Source organism: Paramormyrops kingsleyae, chromosome 22 (assembly GCF_048594095.1).
Source record: "Paramormyrops kingsleyae isolate MSU_618 chromosome 22, PKINGS_0.4, whole genome shotgun sequence".
Classification (NCBI taxonomy): domain Eukaryota; kingdom Metazoa; phylum Chordata; class Actinopteri; order Osteoglossiformes; family Mormyridae; genus Paramormyrops; species Paramormyrops kingsleyae.
In genome coordinates, this window is record NC_132818.1 from 3472815 (window position 1) to 3486988 (window position 14174).

General features: G+C 37.6%; 1 protein-coding gene across 1 annotated transcript in view; it reads right to left on the reverse strand.

Annotated features, from left to right (window-relative positions):
- LOC111859761 (chromobox protein homolog 1) overlaps positions 1 to 12935 on the reverse strand; it is a 33161-nt gene extending 20226 nt beyond the window's left edge. The window contains exon 1 of the mRNA XM_023842730.2: positions 12743 to 12935. The gene's annotated coding sequence lies outside the window, so the exon portion shown is untranslated. The remainder of the gene's footprint in view (positions 1 to 12742) is intronic.
- Positions 12936 to 14174: the final 1239 nt, after the last annotated feature.

Below are 14174 nucleotides of genomic sequence, written 5' to 3' on the forward strand. Positions count from 1 at the left end.
TCAAGAAGAAAGGCAGTTAACTAATAGAACCACAACTGCACTATCATGAATCAATGATAAAGTTACTTTTTTCTCTGAGAAGCTCAGGTAGATTTTGTGGGCATTTAGAGAGGTAGAGAGAGGGGCAGAGAGAGCAAGAGTGAGCTAGACAATGAGAAAGGGTGGATAAAGATTTGTAGCTTACTTCTTAAGCATCAAGGGCAGATTTTTCTTAATAAATATAAGCATCTCCACATTTTTGCCTGACAGCTTGTTGCACTTCTCAACTATAATATTTCCTACTGTGCTAAAAAGTCACTCACTATCAATACTTGTGCATGGGGCACAGAGGTAGGTTCGTGCTGCTTGTGCAAGAGCAGGAAAGCGGCTTTTATTGTTCTGCCAAAAAACAAGAGGCATATGAATTCTACTATTTTATCTGATATTTCTTTATGCTTCTTACTGTCCTTGCAGTAGGGTTGCTGTCTTTGAAATGTCTCTGTTACCGACGGCTGAGTGAGTGGCGCGCGAGTTGCTGAACTCTCCCGCTCTCTCTTAGCGCTAGCCAACTTTGAAAACTGCTCATGTTCCTTTACGTGACTAACCTTCAAATGTCTGATGAGGTTCGTGGTGTTAAAATGCTTTGGGTGCTTCCCGCCTCGTGGAATTGGCTTGTTACACAGGTTGCAGATTACTAATGTATTGTATTTTTCACACAACACCTAGAATTGCCAGACCGGTGAAGCCATTTTAGCAGCGCGCAAAAAAATTGTCTCGCAAGTTTTGCATCATCTGATCGGCTTTTCTATATCGGCCATTATAGAGACTGCCAATCAAACTTCCCAAAGCAATTATCGGCCGATTATGATCGGCGACCGATCAATCGGAGCACCCCTATTACTCATCTTAGCAAAGGCAGCATCCTAATAATGCGTGCCGAGGGTCTGTGTTGACAATGACAGCCAGAAAACATGGCCACACATCCCAACAGATATTTCAACATCTCAATTGCATTTTAATGATACAAATTTGAGGGCAGCACAGTAGTCCAGGACCTCTGAGGCTAAATTCTGCCCTAGCTCTGCCCATCAGCCTAAAAACTGGAGTCTCAAAATTGCTTAGTGTGTAACCGCTTGCATATCCTGTGATGGATGGACTTCCTGCCCAGGACACATGCTGGCTTGTGCCATGTGCTTCCTGTATAAGAAACGGTTATGAAAATTCTATTGAAGAAAACACTAGTACATATATCTGGAGTAACTTATGCAAACTGTTCATTTTGCACGTACAACAAGTGATAAAATACAATAAAGTAAAGCTAGATGGATGAACAAATATCACGTTAGCACCACTGGAGCAACACAGACAATATTTTAATTTACTTATAGCAAGCTAACTTATAATACAGACTAATATACTCAAAACTAATATACTCAAAAGTGATTACACTGTAGATAACTAGAGATGTTCTGGATCAACAAAACTATTTAATCTGAAGGGTCCACCTGCCTCCTCAGTCTCTTCCGGCTCAAAAGCTGGAAGCATCTGAAAGGGGTAAGACACCATCACATCAGGTGATGCAGCCTCTGAACTGTGTACGCCCTTTTCTACGTCTATGACCTACGTTCATCCAGCTCGCTTGACCTATCTGTTCTTCATTCTCCCCCCTCCCTGCTTGTGACATACTCACGGTCTTCCTAAATGGTGGATTAATTCTCTCCTTTAACTCCTTGTTGTGTTGGATGAGAGCTAGTTGCTCCTCAAGGTCGTGAACCTTGACCATGAATGAGTCCACTAACATTGCTCGCAGATGAAGTCTGACTGGACGCAAGCATCCAGAAGGACAAACATCTTGCAAACAACACTAAGCTGGCCCCATAATTACCTAACTCACTATGAGCCCATCCTTTACTGCCAACCCAGTATATTAATATAGCATGTTTACCTTTTAGTTGATCTAAGAGAAGCATGCAATACAAGAAAGATTTTCAAAAAAAAAAAAAAAAATGAAGATTTCATCATTTAAAATGAGACTATAACTATTTAGATTCCACAACTAAACGTAAGTTACAAAAGAATAACTGCATATGATATCACATGATAAAACTGTCTGACAGGATACAGGGCTACAGTCTTTGTTAGGTATATATGCTATCCTCACGTTCTGCATGTGCAGTGGCTTCAATAATGGACGCGTTCATAATGAAAAATAAGGAACATTCTCTAAATTCATCTTTATCTGTTTCATCTGTATCGACAAAAATACGCAAGAGCGAACATTAGGGGTGTCTGTACTTCGGCATTTTAAAATAGCCTATGACACGCAACAGATTGCAATACACCAATCAAAGCTGAAAACTTGTGCCAACTAAAACTGGAAATGCTACGAATTTTAGCAAGCACTTACAGTCACAGGCACCCGCAAGCCAGAGAAAAAACCCAATAAACCGTACTGTGGGTATATTACTAGCCTATGGAGCCCCACTGTATGACTTATTTATGAATATTAGATTTCAATTTGCAGTACATTAAATTTGCCATCTTTTTCATGTTCTGTTTAAGGGGAATCCTAAGGAATTTTAAGTGTAAATGGAGCCTTGAAGTAAAATAATGATTTATTACTGAAATGACGAATGACAATTACACTGCTATGCATGATTATCTGGTGTTTTGCAAAAAGCATGTTTTTCTACTTAGTTTAGGATTTGCCAATTTCAGTTTTCTGTATCACATATGGTTTACTTGATATTTGCTGAACCTGTCATGCAAAATTTTTCCATATAATATGCTCTACCAAATCGCCAGGGCTAGATTTTTATGTTTTCTATGAGATATTAACATTAATGCTGGCTGCAACTTAAACTGTAGTGCATTGGTTATTTTAAAGATAAGTACCATGGCAGCGCATGTAATGATGAAAAGCTGTTCAACTAAAAGAAGTTTTGTTATTTCCCCTGATTCATTGTCCTACATATGTGGAAGCTACACTCCATAGGGACAAAGACAAAAGACAACTGATTTTGTGAAGAAAGTTTACCACATGTACTTTAGCATGACACTTGGGAACCAAGAGAAGCTGTAAGCACCTCATACACTATGCAAGACATGCGAGGAGGGTCACAGAAACTGGAGCAAGGGTGTGAAAAAAACCACTTGGTTTTGGAATTCCAATGGTCTGGCGTGAACCCAAAAATCATGTTGACGATTTTTACTTTTGCAAGGGAAATACTCAATACGATTCAATTTATTTTTATATAGTGCCTTTTATGGCGTCACATTAGAGTCAAAACTCACATGCGTAAATATGCCAGTCGCGAGCGTAAAAGTGAAACTCGCGAGCACAGGACGGAGAGCTGCGTGCGCGTTCATCATAATATCACCTTCTCTAATGTATTCTTCTCCCCCCAATGTCATGGTGCGCTCGCACGCAAAGCGCATTTCCTTCGGCCGCTCTCTGCGCTCGAGGGAAATTTCTGCACTAGCGTTCTGCCGGGGGGAGGTTTTCATTTTTTTGTTTTCATTACAAAGTCCTTGAGTCCATTATCAGAATTAAGCATGTACTGTAATTGAAAAGACATTTGGATTGCTGAAAATGTGCTTCAGATATTTAGAAGGTCAGGTGGAACATTACAATGCAGCCCTCAGAAAGTCGCGGCACTCATTGTAATATATTGTATGTTGCGTAACATTGCCATGTGTGATGGATGTCTGGTGAGGACACATTAGAGGACTTTACAAGGCGTGTTACTGAACTGCATGTGCCGATGCCAACAAAGGAGTCTATGCTGGCAGCAGTGCGGGCAAGGAGGGATCAGCTGGCAGAAGAGCTGAATCATCCACAGCCCAGTAAGGAATATAAATTGCTTTCAATTTGAACATTTTAAGACACCTTAAAAACTAAGTTCCATTTAGTTTGAACAAAGATCACACTTATTTATATATTGTGAACTGCAGACCCAAAATTAAAATAAAACATACGAGCATAATTAACTCCCTGTTCCCAGCCACTACTCTCATTTAGCAGCATCCCCATCATGACATCATTGTACCGCTTTCGGCACTGCGCTGGTGATCTAATGATGCCAAAAAACAAGGACACACTCACTGCTACTTCAACCCAGGCCTCCTTCACATCTAAAGGCTTGGGGCTCCCAAGATGACGTGCTCACGCCTTTTCGCCTCACGCACTAGCACGTCTTTTTCCTCGGCCAAAGAGCTGTTTGCCCGGGAAACGTGACAATGGCACAGTAATCTGTAGTAGATCATGTACCACTGGCTTTTAAAGGTGAGGTGATGCGTCATTCCTATTGGTTCATTGCTTGTTACACACAAATCACTCCCATGAATGAATAAGAGTGTTAGGACAACCTTTTCACGCCTTGCATTTTTCCGTCGTCTAAACAGCAAAATGGATTTGGACATGGCCAGAGCGTCAAGTGTCTTCATTTTTGGGCAATTAGTCTGAAAATACGGTAATATCACAGTGATATTATATCGCACATGCGCAATAATCACAAGGGCTTCAGATTGGGCTTGATGCCGGCTTTTCAGTACTATACAGATTAGGAGTGTAACTGTACAAATATTCATACTGAAAGTTCTCTTGGTTCGGTATGCATATGTTCCAAATGAATGCAGCAAATGCTTTCACTCGGAAAGGGATGGATGAAGCCATGCTACTACGCATTCATGTGTACGTCCTAATGTGAAGCTGTTACTTGTTAATGTGAACACAAATACAGCACAGGTATTTTTTAAAATGTTACACCATAATGGATATTTATTTTGTTATGCTTTGTATTTTTTCAGACAATATTTGTGTTGCACAGTTGTAGGATGAAGCTGAAACCTGCTAATGTGAATACAGTACAGATCAGGTACAGTTCATCTTTAAGGTGCACAAAAATTATTTTACTCTTATTTACTTCAGAGTAGAGCTTGGCGATATGTCCTAAAAATAAATCTCCGATTTTTTCCCACAATAAATCCGATTTTTGATTTTAATTGATTTTCCCCTCCACTACTCAAAATCAAACTACAGATGACAAATAAATGGTTCAAAACAAGTTTTACCTTTTTTTTTTTTTTACTTTAGTGTTAAAGTGCAATCTGACAAGCCAAAAAAGATGCTTGTAAGTTAGATGGCAGACCACGCCATTGTAAACACTTTTAGAAACTTGTAAAAACTTTTAGCATGTTAATGAATCCTGACTTTTCCACAGTATGTATGGGCACCATGTCTTTTGCAATATACTGTACATCGCGACAGCGTTTGTTATCGCCTTCCATCATGCCCCATTCTTATCATATGGCACACAGTTCGAAAACGTGTCAGGGACGGTTGCTTGCTTAACTTTGGATGTTGTGCTGGTGCTGCGGGTATTTTCATTTCGCTGGGAGCTGCACTTCTCCCACTCCGCTGTGTGCCTCTGCTTTAGGTGCTGGAATAAATTTGTCGTGCTGCTTCCTTTGGTTGCAACAGTTTTTAAACAGACTTTGCAACGAGGACTTGTTTGGTCTGTGTCCGACGGCACAAAACCGAACCATTGCCGTGTTGTTTCTGAACCCGCTAGAGTGTTTGGGTGCGCCACTCTAATTTACCCGTGAAGAACGGTGCGTCGCATTAGTTCGGCTTTTGGCGCTCGCGTGTAAAATAGGCAATAAAATCGATTTTCATAAAAACACATCGTCCTGAACTATAAATTAGAATTAATCGCTAAAATCGATTTATCACCCACCTCTACTTCAGAGAATATTTATTTTTATTTATTTTCAAGTAAATTTTAGTTTTTTATTAGTAGGTTGCAGCAGAATTGACAGACTTTATTTAAGAAATAAATAAGAAGAAAATTATGTTTTGGTTCTTTTTTAATATTTAGTGATCAGTGATCATTGTTGACACACCACAGCGCACAACAACAAAATGTGTTCTCTGCATTTAATCCATATGTGATGTTGTGACATAGCAGGGGGCAGCTATCTCAGCTCCCGGGGAGCAGTGCTTGGCGGTGGTACCTTGCTCAGGGTACTTCAGTGGTGCCTTGCTGGTCGGGGATTCCAACCTGTAATCTTTCAATTACAAGTTTGCTTCCCTAACTATTAAGCCACCACTGCCCACCACTGTATCGAAAACGTACTGAACCGTAACTTCAAAACCAAGGTATACGTACCAAACCATAGTTTGTTAAGCAGATAAGTAGTACAGCTAAAATATTAGTGAGATGCGTTTTGTGACACCCAAAAGTTAGTAATCTGTAAGAGCTTGGCGTGTCTTTATCTTAATTCACTCTCTGAAGCAAAAAATTCAGTGCCATTAAACAAAATAAGTAAACAAGACATAATAGCATATTAATAGACCTGCCTTTTGCTATATAAAAATGACTCCCAGGTTACCTGACAGACAAATTTTATCCGATTACAGTAAGTCCCCAAGATACAAACCAGTTTCATTCCGAAAGCAGGTTCGCAAGTCCAAAAATTTGCAAATCCAATAAAATTAGCATAAGTCATCCAGCCCCAACCACCAACTCTTATCGAAACATGTACATGTACAGCTATTTGTATGTAAAAAATGCTTTTAAAAGCTTTTTTTAAAAAAAAAAAAAAAAAAAAAACCTTTATTTTACCAGGCAAAGCATTAAGAACAGTTTGTTGTTTACAATGACAGCCTGGCAAGTGCCAGAAAGCACTTGTAAAATAAAACAAAGTGAATATTTGTTCACTTTGCCTACCTCTCTCTACACAGCTCCTATAGAAAATATTTTCATAAGAAAATGCTTTTAAAAGTTAATATTCGTGTTTTTGTTATTGATTTTTGGTGTATTTTAACAACCAGCAACTGAGAGTTCTTTTTCCATTGTTTTCAGTCCATTGATCTTACTTACCACTAGTGAGTGAGCCTACGTTACTGTATCAGGAACACATATGCACACCTACCTCTCTCTCCTCCCAACCCTCAACTCCTATCGAAAACATACTAATTCTACTATAAAGAAGAAAAATGCTTTTGGAAATGAATGGATTTGTATCTTTTATTGAATTTGGGTGCATTCTGGGTGCTTTTCCACCGCACCAGGCACCGTACTTTTGGTACTTTGAGAAAGTACTTCATGGTGTTGGATTTCCACTGGCATAAAAACTGGTGCCAGCGCCAAATGACATCACAACTCAGGTGGGATATTTTGTACTGTATTAGAAAAATCATTGTAGCATATTATTCAGTATGGACAGAGAACGTTTGGGGATGGATGGCAAGGGAAGTTTACAAAAACGGACGTCAGTTCCAGACTGTGAAGCCGCCTTCATCACATGGAGCAACGTTCCCACCGGACTCCTGGAGGCACTCTCATCAAGCATGCCTCAATGAATTTTTGAAGTGATTAACAAGAACGGTGAGGCTACTCACTACAGAGTCCTTTTTTGACAAGTTTACTTCTGTTTTTGGGTTTTTTTGGGCTACTGTCTTAAACTTTTGATAAGCTGATAAACAGCCTCTTTGAGTTTAAATGCAGTTTTCAATAAATTGCCTACTCCCTATTTTTTATCTCTTGCTCATGTTTCTTATTTTTGTATTTTGAAGCTCTAATTACAACCTGGTTACAAACCACCAGTGTGTAATGCGAATACTTTTTCCCCTGGTCTTAAGATTTTGTTTAGGACTGTATTGGATATGCACGTTCGCATTTTTGAAAGTTTGCATCTTCATTCGTATGTAGAGGATTTTCTGTACTCTTCACTCATGACTTAAAAAAGGTCAGTATGTAGGTAATAGAAATATGAAAGCCTGTTAAAACACTGCCCTTCTCATCAGAGTGCAGAGGGACCTAGACTAGAGATTACAAAGTTGAAACAAAGCCGTGATCTCAAATATATCTCTTGGTTTCCTGTATTTTGGAAAGACACTACACAGTGGGAATAGTAATGAAGTCACTGGGAAATTTTTCATTTGCCAGTCACAGGCACTGGAAGCACTTAACAAAAAGTCAAAAAGGTCCAGTAAATATAAACCCTTAGCTGATATAAAATTAAAAATTAAAGAAATAAACATGGAATATTACATTATGATTATTTTGCTGAATTAACTAGGAATCGGCTGATCCACGTTTTTAATACAAGTTAATACAAACGAAAAAATGTATCCCAAATTTTTTTTAATTAAGCTATTAGAAACACACATAACATACTATTCTACCTTATTTGTACTGTATCTTGTTTTAAGCATTTTTGAGGCATTTACAGTTCAATCTGAATATCTTCCGAGACAATATACGCAAGTAGTAAATGCTTAAAATGCCCCACAATTTTTCAGAACAGCCCAAGCTAGCAAGCCCCAAATCATCCATTGCTTTTTTCATATTACTTGCATTGCCTCACACAAATGCGTGCACTTTGTTTATTGGGATTTTACACTAAATGCTATTTCCACCACTCAAAACTTTGTTTTTAAAAATATTGTAAAAGGCTGTGTGTTGTTAAAAGTGTACAATACTTTCAGATCGTCACCCTGTTATCTAATGTTCTTACGCTCCTCCTGCTGACGTCACAGCACATGACGTCACAGCACATGACGTCACAGCAGGCAGGGCTTCACATGGCAACTAAAATGGTTGCCAATGCGACTAGATTTTTTATTTTGCTGGTTAACTTACATATGAGTTTTTATATGTATTTCTTAATAATTGTATAGTGTTCATTCACCACCAGTGACTTTAAGCAAAAACTGAAAAATATAACAAACAGTGAAAGATATTACAGCCGTAAAACTGCATATAAAGCTAACTGCGGTGTTGCTGTTAAGGTTTAAACTCTGACCTGCTTTCTGGAATATCTCATTATATATCCGCATATCCCCACATACATCATCAAGCGAGAATACTAGGGAGGTATACCTGAAAGTATAACACCAGAGTAAAGTTAGCATTATATTCACCTTTCCAGCTGTAATATCTTTCAGCCAAAGCAAGCAACACTCCTTGGTTTTCCAGATTTCTTCACAGACAAATATAAATTGATATTTCAATGTGTGTGCACTTCACATTCAACAGCCCAGCTGTCTTGCTTATATATTGCATATTACATACTACATTTATTATTATGTTATTTTGTATAAGAATGCACAAGGCAATAGTAAGCAGATCAAATAGGAGAAAGAAGAAGTGTAAGGTACACTGGAGACAAAATGTGCCATGTAAGTATTTTTTTTTTACTTATTTCACATTTGGCATATGATGGAGATTATAGCTCCTAAACAAAGAATTTGGCTTCTAAATAGAGCCGACCAGCTCTTGCTTGACTGGCAGCTATGACTGTGCATGTGTGCCTCGTAGGGTTCACAGACATAGACATCGTACAAGAACTAGACAGGAAAGTGCAAATGCACAGAAATCATGTGCAAGAAAGGAAGCCCTAGTAATTGAAAACAAGAGTAAATGGTCTGAAATACAGATATCACTATATTTTGAAGAACACAGATAAGAATGGAAATTGCATCATGACTCATTTACTTCATCTATTCTTTTTAAATTGAAATATGAAATATGAATTGAAGCAACTGCCATGTGATTGGTTGATTAGATAATTGCATTAATGAGAAATTGAACAGGTGTTCCTAATAATCCTTTAGGTGAGTGTATATATATATATATGTGTGTGTGTGTGTGTGTGTGTGTGTGTGTGTACTAAGCCTACTTGTAAACTAAACATTGACCCTTTACTTGCCATCCTTCATGAGATATGCACCCCAAAAGTGTACAAGTTTCTTAAAAATGCTATTTCATGAAACACTCAGAATTGTCATGTTTTTTGTTACCTGCAGTTAGTCACAATATACTCGCAATCATATGGCACAAGTGCAGTAATCACCAAGGCTTTATATGATGGGCATAAACATTTATCCAGATGCCAGCTTTTCGGTACTACGCAGACGTTTACTAACAGCCACAGTTTGGTAAGCAGATTAGTAGGACACCTAAAATATTTAAGAGAGGCATATTGTGATGCCCAATATTTAATAATATGTATAAATTTGTTGTATCCTTATATTTATTAAATTCAGTTATCAGAACCCACCAAATACTACTGTTTTGGTAAATCATGGAAGCGATTTATAAGCACTGAACTGGCGGTGAAGAAAGGGACAGCCGAACAGCCACGACATCTTTGGAAAGATGAGACATTGTGGATAAACAAAAAGTCGCTGGTGTAGCAGTACTTTTTAGAGTTTAAAGTTCAACACATTTATTAAACATAAGGATACTCCAAATTAATACAGACTAACTTTTGGGCATCACAATATGGCTTTTAGTAATAGTTTAGGAATACTACTAATCTACTTACCAAACTGACATCAGTAAACACCTGTATAGACCCAAAAAGCTGGCGTTTGGTCAAATGTTTCGTATAAAGCTCTTATGATTACTGTGTGTGCACCATATGATCACGATTATATCATGACAGCCCTACTTGCAGTGTATAAAAAAGGCACTAAATCTCAAAGGAATTTCTTTTATAAAAAATATTTTTGAACTCAGCAAAAATTATAATTAACATGCCAAATTTCACCAAAATTAAAAATGGTGATGCAAAAACTTTTGGAAATGTGTTGAATTAAAATGGAATGACCCAATAATTAACATTAACAGATATTTACCCATATCCCACTAAAAGCTTAACTTAAAAATAAAATCTAATTGTAAAATTTCCAGCAAATAAATATAAAAGCCATGTTTTCCCCAAAAATAAGCACATGTATAACATATGTATTTCACATATTATATACATGAAGACAGAATAAGTGGTTATGGAAAATGGATGAACAGGTATTGTACTGCACTAGAACTGTACTATGAAATATTTTCACTTTCTATTTTTTAATATTAGGCTAAAAAAATCACATCACCACCATAAATGTTTGCACTCCTGATGAAATCGATCAATTTTAAATCGGTGAGTATATAAAGCACTGGGTTTGTAATGAAGTAATTAACAAATGAATAGGCCAAGTGGAGTCCTCTGCTATAGATTATACAGCACATGATCTGGCAAAAGTGTTAGTTCGAAATTATCATTATATTATTATTATTATTATTATTATTATTATTATTGATGTCGACTGATCAGACAGGCAGACAAAAAAAAATTGTCCGATTTTTAAGCATTTTATGACAAGCGGCATTGGCCGATTAATCAGACCACATGGCCGACCAATAGTGATGGGTGCGTGTGGCTGCATGTGATTGACCAACAGCCACGCGGAGCACTCACGTCGGCAGTGTTGTAGCGTGCCTTATCCTCACCAACAGCAGTGAGCCTGCACGACAACCAAAGGTAAGAGTTCTAAATTCCTCCCACCTTCACCAGTTTCCCTTGATGAATAACACGAATCACCACAAAGCTGAATAAATCTCAGTTTTCAACATAATATTTGCTACTTTAGTCAGAAAGTTAAAGTATTGTTATTGCTTTTATTTTCTATATATTAAAATGCTGCATGCACTGGTTTAAAATTATTAATACCTAGAATTATTATCACTTTTCTATGTTATAAATTTTAAGTATATATTTAAAGTCAAGTAATCGTGTTACTCATTTGTTATTTTTCTACTTAAAAATACTTTAAAAATCGGCCTAGTCTTGCCTTGTTATTGAATGATTGTTTCATCCCCTCATCACATGCTGCTCTCATTTTATTCATGGCACACACTGTCACTTTTCATAACCAATTGCACTAATAATCTGTCATTTTATTATATCTGTTATAGTAGTCTGTTACTTTATTAGATTTATTTTGTTATCCTGTTTGCACTATTACTACTGTTCTTTGTAAGCTCTTTACCGTGTTATCTTTATTCCTCTTGTTGCACTGAGCATGTTTATGACAAAAGAATTTCCCTCGGGAGAAATAAAGTTGTTTTTTTCTTATCTTATCCCCCACCCCATTAAAAAAAAAATCAGTGCTGAAAAGCCCATATCGGTCCGACCCGTAATAATAAGAATGAGCACAAACCATGTATAAAACGTGAAGAAGGTGTCACAGACGACATTGCTGGTCCAAGGTGATTCATGCTGCACGGTAACGCGTTCCCATAGATACTAGTAACTATCATCCTCACTGAACACATTCCACGCAAACCTTGTGGACCCATTCAATAAAATGATCTGTCCAAGCAAATAACATTTTAATTAAATGAACAGAAAATTCTGCAATGGGTTGGCACCCCAACCTGGGACCCACCGCGACACTTAACAGGATAGGTGATTTCAGAAAATGGATGGATAAACAGAAAATTAGGACTATCCACAAATAAAAATAAATCACCCACCCCCTTTTTTAACGAAGTGCGAAGGTAAACAGCGTAATGGAGGCACTTCATTAAAATCTTGAAAAATCTACTTTTGCTATGCCCTAAGGTGCAGACACGTGTTGATTTTTTTAACCAGTTTGGTCTTTCGATCGCTGTTTTGACGAACTATTGATGGGTTCCCACTACTGATTTCTAGGCTCTACCCGGCTCCTCCATGTTGACAAGAATCACACGCCGTTCTGCACAAACCCTGAGCACATATTAACGAAGCAAACCAGCTAATCATGCGCGCGATAAGTTGACTCGATAAAGTGAATCATGCAGATTTGTCGTTAGCACGTTACACGTTAGCAGAAAGCGGCTGACTTTTGTGCATGGACGGGACCGTTGTCCAAAACCCACTTAAAAAACACCACTGCAAAAGCAGGATGATTTTTCAAATGAAGTAAAATCTAACTTACCCTTAGGAAGAAAGAAAAATGGTCTAAACGTATCCTGTGGCTGCAGTGTATTTCAAACGCTGATCCTTTAAATATATGTGAAAAGCTTTAATAGTTACCTAAAAATAATTATATGCTTAGTTTTATGCACCCGGATCACTACAGGTCCGACAGCAAGACAAAAGCCAAACAGCTCTTGCTCGACTGGCAGCTATGATTGCGCATGCGTGTGCCTCGTAGGGTTCACGGGCATAGAAATCGTACAAGAACTAGGAGAAGAAGAAAAGAGAAGAGAAGAGAGCAAGAGCGCAGAAATCATATACTAGAAAGAAAGCCCTAGTAATTGAAAACAAGAATAAATGGGCTGAAATAGAGACATATCACTATATTTTGAAAAACACTGATAACAAAAATGGAAATTGTAGACTCATTTCCTTCGCTTATTATTTGCCCATGTCATCTAGGTGTATTAAAAAAATAAATCGATTAAAATTCAACTTTATTTGGAAAAACATGTATAAGAAATGGGGATTTCGTAAAAGATTACAAAGAAGGGGTTGATTTTGATGTGATGAATGGGGTAATTAAAATTAATTGGCTCCAGTTTATTATACGGAATAGTAATCTACCATGGTTTTCATGTTCCTCAGCACTTTCGACAGGTTACGTGATATTGACCTTTTACTGATCTGTGATTTTGAATGGTCTAGGTTACCTGTTAAGCTTTCGAATTTTCACCAGAAGGTGTTATATTGGAGATTACTTTATAAGCACCATAATAGCCAACATAATGTTCCAATATGGAGCAATCGAGTGATTTTAAGTATAGGGAGATTTGTGAAGAAAAGAGGTATATAGTCAGTGATTCATCTAATGGGTGAAGGAGGTAAGTTACTGAGACATAAGGATCTTAATAAAAAATATAATCTAAATTGTTCCTTAGCTGAATTTCCTAGCATACTATACAGTTATTCCAATAAGTCTTTAAATAAGTGCAAAAATACTGTAGGTCTACTATCAAAGTCAGGAGGAAAAGGGCTCTCTTCTACAAATGGAAAATAACTAATAATTTCAAAATAAAGCAGGAGTATCTAAGTCTACAGGTTGAGTTAAAAAATAACATTAGACTCGCTAAGAGGAATGTAGAAAGGAAGATTGCATTGGAGGCTGAGGATGACATTAAAAGTTTCTTCCAAAAGAACTCTAAAAGCCGAAATCACTAATTTGCATGATAGTAAGAGCCTTATAATTGAAATTGATATAGTAAATGAGTTTAAAGATTTACATGGGTGTTCATAGTAGAGCCGTGTTTCCCAACCCAGCCCTCGGGGAACCCCGGACAGTCCAATCTATTGCTGCTAAGGTTTTGATACCACAGCACACCTTCACAGCTTTTGTGGAGTCCATGACTCAACAGGTCAGAGCTGTTTTTGGTGGAACAATAGGGACCTAC